General features: G+C 40.5%; 1 protein-coding gene across 4 annotated transcripts in view; it reads left to right on the top strand.

Annotated features, from left to right (window-relative positions):
• The first annotated feature begins 6,423 nt into the window (after positions 1–6,423).
• TCF20 (transcription factor 20) overlaps positions 6,424–7,901 on the top strand; it is a 189,993-nt gene continuing 188,515 nt past the window's right edge. For 2 of the 4 annotated variants that reach the window (XM_033163419.1, XM_033163418.1), the window contains exon 1: positions 6,424–6,484. The gene's annotated coding sequence lies outside the window, so the exon portion shown is untranslated. The remainder of the gene's footprint in view (positions 6,485–7,901) is intronic. The other 2 variants (XM_033163414.1, XM_033163421.1) reach the window with 1 other exon arrangement.

The following is a 7,901-nucleotide window of genomic DNA, read 5'->3' as shown; positions in this document are numbered from 1 at the left end:
AATAGGAACGTCTATGATTTTTAAAAAAATATTTATGATTTCCAATTATATACATTTCACTAGTTTTACAATCATTCTAACTCTACTTCCTCCTCTTTCTGCAGTTCCTTAAATTTATTTTTTTACATTTCCTACATATTCTAAATTAACTTAACTTACTCATTTATTCATCTACTTTAAATATATATTATAAAACTGCAGGTTATTACAATAATACTGCCAGTGTTCTTATCTGTTTACAGTTTGTAAATATTCAATAAACCATTTCCATTCTTTTATTTAAAAATTGTTATCTTGATTTCTTATTTTTCCGGTAAGTTTCGCCATTTCTGTATATTTCATAAGTTTTTGTATCCATTCTTCTTTCGTCGGGACTTCTTTTTTCCATTTTTGGGCAAATAACATTCTTGCCACTGTAGTCGCATACATGAATAAATTTCTATACTGTTTAGGTAGTTCTAAGCAATGAATAAAAAAGTGCAGGTGGCCATGCATTAGATTTTTGTAATGAAGTCAGATACTTAGACCTGTGCAATTATGATAAAATTCAAACTGACCTGGAGGTTCCTCTTAGTTTTAGACAATATTTTGTGTTTGGGAAAAGAGGGGCACACTAATATTGCAGCGCCAAGAGGCCTTTTGTTTAAGCCACAGCCAAAAAGACTATTATAAGTGTTTACAATAAATACAAATCATCTAAAGAAAATTTTGTGCCCATGAATCAAAGACATTTTGTTTGTTTGTTCGTTAATCTTCAGAAATGCATTGACATAAGAAGAAATAACAGAACTTTTTTCTTTTCTTTTTTTAGCTTAGAAGTCTGTGGGCAGGAACCATCTTATTTGCTAACATTATGTTGGCTGTTCTTTCAACCTTTTGGGCTGAAGAGCAGGGTAAAAATGCTTTGTATAATAAATATAGGTTATTAAATGTTACATGTTTCCTAGAACACCCACTTAACAGCAAATCCAAAGAATCTATTTTGGCATATAAGCGGTATATTAAACAAACCAACCAACAGATAATAGTACCCACCACACAAAATGGCTAAGCTCTAGTACCACTGAGGTATACCAAGTATCTATGAATATGGGTTGGGGGGAACCTCGGGACTGGGGGGGCAAATGCTGTGCTCCAGGCCTCTCTAACTCTTTTGACTCTCCGGAGGCCAAACCCCTCACTGACCCAGCTTTATACCCTCCTTGAGTGCTTTTGTTTTGAACAATGATAAAGATTATACATGGGTACAATTTACATTCATTGCTGCATCCCTGGCCATGCCCACCACTGGTGTGTGGCTCCAGTAAGATTGTCCAGAAAGGGATGTGGTTGGGAAGAGGTTCCCTGTCCCTCAGACAGAAACTACAGATTCAAAAGAGGAGCTATATTAGTCTCTTGTAATGAAAAACTTACAGTCCTATAGCAGGTTACTATTAACAGATTTTAAAGACTATTGCTATAACAGATATATTAACACCTGTCCTTGTGAAAGGAAAACTTACTTTATCAGATGCATGACATGGGCAGGGAAAGTATATAACGTGATTTTGTATGTCATAAAATGTAATCAGATATTCAGATTTTGAACAGTGGGGCTGAAAGACAAAGAAAAGCTTGCTGATAGCAGACAATAAACTACAGGAATCTGATCCAATCAATCAACTGAAGTTAATTTGTAACTGACATCAATATGAGCTTGCCATGCTCATCCCTTGTCTGATAACACTCAGTAGGGATATAGTGAAGCTTTAGTGGAGAACATTATGAATATGAATCAGCAATGGTGTCACCATTGGGAGAAAAATATACTGAATTGCATTAACAGAAATGTCACACCAGAAATAAAAATAATATGATTCTACCTGGTACAGACTTGGTTGGCCTCAGCTGAAGTGCATTCAGTTAAACATACCATAAGAAGTCTACAAACTAGTCAGGATCCAGAGATCTACACTTGTGGTTTTAAGAGTGGGATGCAGACATTAGGCCTCCATAATATAGAGGCAGAAATGGTGAAGACTCAACAGCAATTTGAAATATCTTCAGAGCTGCCACAAGAAAGAGTTGGGAAGGAATGTTTATCAGAAACCCAAAGGAAAGGACGAGAAGCAGTCAAGAAATGTACAGTAGGATGGAACAAGATATGAAGTAAGTTCTCCAGCACTGGCTTTAAAAGAGTGTGTATATTTCACAAATGGATTACAAAATAGCAAACTTTGCCATTGTGTTGTGTTTTGTTGCCAGAGGATACTCATCCCTTCCAAGTATTTTATATGGGTTTTCTTCACCCCCTCCACCAGTAATACATCCTGCACAGAAGGGAGAAGGAGGATGGATTTAAGAAAAGCTGTCCCTTAAGCCACCAGATGGTGCCCTTGATTCTCATTGGCTGCCTTCTTTGTAAGGTCTTCTGCCAAGATCTTGTGCTGCTCCTTCCACTAGTGGAATTGTATACATTTAGTCCACAGCAAATGCAGTCAGCTTGTTTGTCTGTAACATTATTGCTTCCCAGAATAGTTGTGATTATGCCTGTTTGGACACAGGTGTTTCACCAAGTATCACACTACAACATGAGATAATAAGTTCAGGGTACAGGCTGAATGTCAGCAATAACATCTTCTCTATTCCAAACCATTGTAACACTATGATTTCAGATGGCATGTTTATATACCGGTACTTTCAGGGGTGCATGAACTGGAACAGGTTACCTACCTATCACAGAAACATAGACACTAAAATGGTTTGGCCTAAGGGTTAGGGGTCAGCAAACATTTTCAGCTGGGGGCTGGTCCACTGTCCCTCAGACCTTGTGGGGGGCTGGACTAGACTCTGTTAGACCAACAGAGGTTACTGACCTTACTCAAAGCACTGAACAAAGTCTTCTGAAGTAAAAAGGACTGTTCTTCCATAACTCTTGAGCAGGCATCCCCAAACTCGGCCCTCCATATGTTTTGGGACTACAATTCCCATCTTCCCTGACCACTGGTCCTGTTAGCTAGGGATGATGGGAGTTGTAGTCCCAAAACATCTGGAAGGCCGAGTTTGCGGGTGCCTGCTCTAGAGGATTAAGCTCCAAAGTAACAAGGCTTAGTTCCAAGCTACCTGAAATACTGCATTCCCTAATATAAACCTGCCTGGGTTTTGAGATCTTCAGGGGATGCCCTTCTCTTGGTCCTGCTCCTCTCACAGGCATGCTTGGTGGGGATGCAGGAGAGGGTCTTCTTGGTGGCTGCTCCCAGACTTTGGAATTCCCTCCCTAGAGAAATTAGGCTGGCTCCTGCCTTGCTGTCCTGCCAGCAGGTGAAGACTTTATTTTGACTGCTTTTAATTAAAGGGCTGGTGCTGTGCTGTTTCTATTGTAATTATTGGTATGTTTTAAACAGATTTTATATATGATTTAAATTCTATCAATGTTTAATTCTATTTTAATGACTGAGCCTTCTAAGTTTTTAGTGGTTCTTGTTTTTATCTGTAAACTGCCTTGAGTCCCAATGGGGGGGGGGAAGCGGGGTATAAATATATAATGATGAAGAAGATAATTTTGTCCTACTTTGTCTATGTGACATCTCATTCACCAACCACATGTTTGTAAAGATCTTGATGCTGCATTCTATCAGCTATCATAGAGATGGAAAATAAAGAGATAAGATGCAAAATTCCTTATTGATACACAGGGCTTTTCCAGACTTTGTGGCAGTCTAACAGCATAGTGCAATTGTTGGGAGAGTACAATTATTTTCGTTTATTAATAATCAAATGTATATTATTAGCAAGAGTAAATTCCCACAACCATTAAGAGTAGACCTGTCATAAAGATGTCAGTGGACCACCTCTGGAGGTTCTCAAGACCTTCAAAGGCATCTCTAATTTATTAGGAAGTTACTGTTTTTTATAAATTTCTTTCAAAAATTAATAGCATTTTTCATCTACTGGTAACCATGTAAAGAATTAAGTAAAGCATTCTATATATCAGTCCTGAGAAACATACCACAAATTTTAAAAATATAATAACTGACAAAAAATTACCGACAGCATACAAATCAATATGGCTAACCTGATCAAAAACACCCACCCACCCCACTCACACAGGAAACCAAAGATCACCACAGCCAACCACAAATGAACAATCACACCCTATGCCAATCCCGACCTCTCTCACCGCCAAAGAAGCACAAGCGAACAACAGAGAACCTACACAAACAACGCTGACACCAAACCCTACATATATTAAGGAAAATAGAAACATCATCGTCACCACACTTCACCCATCCCCCCATCCCACCCACCTCCTTCCCACCTCCTCTCCCTAATGTCTCAACAACCAAAACTGATTTGCAAAAATGTTACATGGAAAAAATACGAGATAGACATATGTTCACGTCACTTCTCACTTCATATCGTTTTATAATTAGATTGAAACTGCTTTAAGAAAACACACGCCCAAGAGCAGTATTTGTCAAGAAACCACAAAATCAATATGGATCATGGCCAATGTTGTGTGAAGGCGGCTTCAAAAATTAGCAGTGGGGGCAGAATGGATGGGAAGTAAGCAGTTATATGAAAATACTCTAAATCTGCTCCAGCAGAGCAATCTCCTGCCCACAACAGAGCCACACCTTGGGAAACCTGATTACTTTATATAAATTAATATTGTTTTTCGTGAATTTTAAAATATAGTGTCATGCTTCTTGTTAGCTGCCTTTGATTTGTATCCTGAAAGACTATAAAAATAACCACTAGTAGTAATAATGAAGTATGATAATATTTGGGTGTCCCAAAGGTTAGTTTGTGGTGCAAAAGTAGTTAAATATAAACTTATTTAGTTTCCTTATTCGATTTGTTCTCTATTTAATTATTATCACATGTAAGCATGTTATCTGTATAATGCAGAGGTAAAATGTGTCATTTCTCACATGTTTTTGGACACCTGACTGCCATCAGCCCCAGCCAGCATGTACAATGGTCAGGGGAGGTGGGTGTTGCAGTCTGCCAACATCTGGAGGGTCACAGGTTCCCCACACCTGGTTTGAGGTATGTTTTATTCTTGGCCATGGGACATGATGGTAAGGCACCTTGTTGATGACAATCTTTTGGTGGTGTGGATGCTATAACATGGTGTGGCCCAAATCTAGCATTCTTCCAATCTATTTCGTGATTGATTCCTGGTAAGATTTCTGGGGTCCCATACTGGATAATTTTGTACTAAGACAAGTATTTTGCTAAGGTACCTCACAGAAGGCAAGTTGCCCTGATAGCATGGACATAGGATTTTGAATAGCCTTAAGCGTAAACATTATTTTGCTTTAAATCCCTGTTTGTTTTATTCTGACTGTGGAAGGGTCTCTGAAGTAGAGTGAATTCAGATCTGCAGAAAGGGAAATGGGCCGATTTCCAACCTGCAGTTCCAGGAACTAGTTTTTAAAATTTCTTTGTTCGTTTGCATAAAATCTATATACTGCTCCATCAAACAAACAAAAAGCCTCTAAGTGTTTTACAAAAAAAGGATCAAGAATTAAAATCTGCTTTTCTTCTATAAAAAAAATTGTTTAGGGATACTCTTATTTTCCAACTTGTATTGAAATACTGCCCCTCAATGAGGCCAAACTTGGATTCACAAAATGTTTAGAGGTATGCGTGTCCTTGCGTCCCCCCAGGAACAAAAAACACTGATTAAATTATCACAAAAATATTACAAACGTACTTAAAAATATACAAAAAGTTTAAACCACACTAGAATAGACTAAAACGAATTAAAGCTCATACAAATGTTCTAAACGTGTGGGTAATCAATAGGCAGGAAGTTCAGTTAGCAGGGTGGTTCGGTCAGGAAAAATCAGAGCAAGGTGGGGGGGGGGGTTGTTTTTGGACACGTGCTGCACTGAGACAGAAGCGACCCGGCTTTTTCTGCTGCCTTCCAAGACTATATATATATATATATATATATATATATATATATATATATATGTACAAATATATATATTTGTACATCTGTAAATCTCTCTGTGTATGGTGGTGGTGGTGGGGAAGAGAATTGCCCTCCTACTCTTCAAGGCATCACTGTGAGATGCCAGACCCTAATCAACAGCACCGGTACCTCCAGACTCGATCCTCATCTTCAGCCCCGGCTGCCGCGGAGAGAGCCAAGCCCTGGCAACGGCAGCCGCGCTCCTCCTCTCTGTCATCAGCCAGTTTGGCCTGACACATTGAGTACAGGCAGCCGAGTATTGTCCTAAAAGCGGAGGGGGGGGGGGATAGAAAAAGAGAGAGAGAGAGAGAGAGAGAGAGAGAGAGAGAGAGAAGGAGGGGTGGGAATAATTCAATCAATCACATGACTTGACAGGATTTCTAACCATTTTCTTTTTGTGTGTGTGCAACAAAATCATATCTATATATTTTAAAAAACACACACACAGCCCCCCTCCCTCCCTCACCACACACAGACACACACAGGAGCTAAGATGGGACAATAAGGAAGCATCTCAAGGTAAGAATGTCCTCCTGGAGGAAACTGATCTTTACAGTCAGGCTTCAAAGATCATTCGTCCTCAGGCTACATCGCTTGGGGGGCTGGGGAGCGGGGCTGGCTTGGTCTTCTTGCGGCTGATGTGCCCAAGGTCCTCAGCAGAGGGGAAGGAGTCGTGACAGGGGAGAAAAAGAAGCTGCTCCTCTGCTCCTACCATGATTGCTCCGTTTCCCACGTTTCCTTTTTTTTTGTGGCTGGCGGGTGGAAGAGAGATGTAGGCGGAAGGGGCGCGGGCAAGATTGCTAAGCTCTTGGAGGTGTGATAGAAAAACTTCCCTTCCCTGAACTACTCAGGTTTTAATGGCTCGATAGGAGGAAATGCGGAAGGAGAGGTATCCAGAGCGAATTCCCATGGGGGTAAAACAACAAGCAACTCCTGGGATGGGGGTGGGGAGGGAGAAACCTAGAAAGTGGAAACAGTTTTAAAAAACACGACCTCTCTCTTTCTTAAGGTGCGTCAAATAGGATGAATATAACATACACATATGAAATGGATTTCTTCTCGTCTCCTTCCCCCATCCCGGAATTTTGGCAGGTTAATAAAATAAAAACAAAACAAACTATTTCATTTGACTGCGCGGGAAATGAATCAAAAATGAAAAGACTCATCATCTCGGTGGTGATGAGTCTTGAAGGAAAAATACACCACCACCCCTTTCAGTGTATCCTGAGCCCTTCCCCCTTTTGGAATGGATTTGAAGAGCAGGCTGTTGTTGAAATGTATTACTGAAGGCAGAAGGGAGGGAAGCGGTTAGTGGGGAAGGATCTGTCGAGCTCACGTTTCACATTCTTGAGCAACCTTCCTTCTGTTAAGTGTGAGGGACGCACGCGCGCGGGCTTTCAACAATCCCAGCGTTTAACCCTTGGGAACAGATCTTTGCCTTTCTCTGCTTTGAACCAGAGACTTTTCAGACCCGTGTAAACAATGCGCGGGCGCGCGAGTATGCAGGAGGTGGGGAATGCGGGGAGGAGGGCGAGTTTTCCCCCTACGCTGCTATGGAGGAGGTTGAGGGTGGAGTGATTGTTGAAAGCTCTTCAAAGATCCGAATGGAATATTTTTTTTCCCCCTGTGATGTTTTCCATCTGCCACAATTTATCCTTGCTTGACGTTACCAGTTGTGAAACGACTAGGTATCTCTTTTGCTCTTGTCCAACCATCGTTATCGACTTGAAATTCTATAACATTTTAACTACCTTATACTCAGACCGTCTAACATGTTGTCTCCAGTGGATCTGTGCCAGCCTTAACTGGAGATCTTTGGGATGGAAACTGGGACCTTTTTAATATAAAGCATGTGCTGTCCCATGGCCCTCTCTTACTGATGACTCAAATATTGGTGTTTGAAGAAACCCTATTAACCCCGCCCCCTGCAGCCTTA

This window comes from Lacerta agilis, chromosome 10, assembly GCF_009819535.1.
Source record: "Lacerta agilis isolate rLacAgi1 chromosome 10, rLacAgi1.pri, whole genome shotgun sequence".
Classification (NCBI taxonomy): Eukaryota; Metazoa; Chordata; class Lepidosauria; order Squamata; family Lacertidae; genus Lacerta; species Lacerta agilis.
This window is presented reverse-complemented; position numbering and strand designations above follow the sequence as displayed.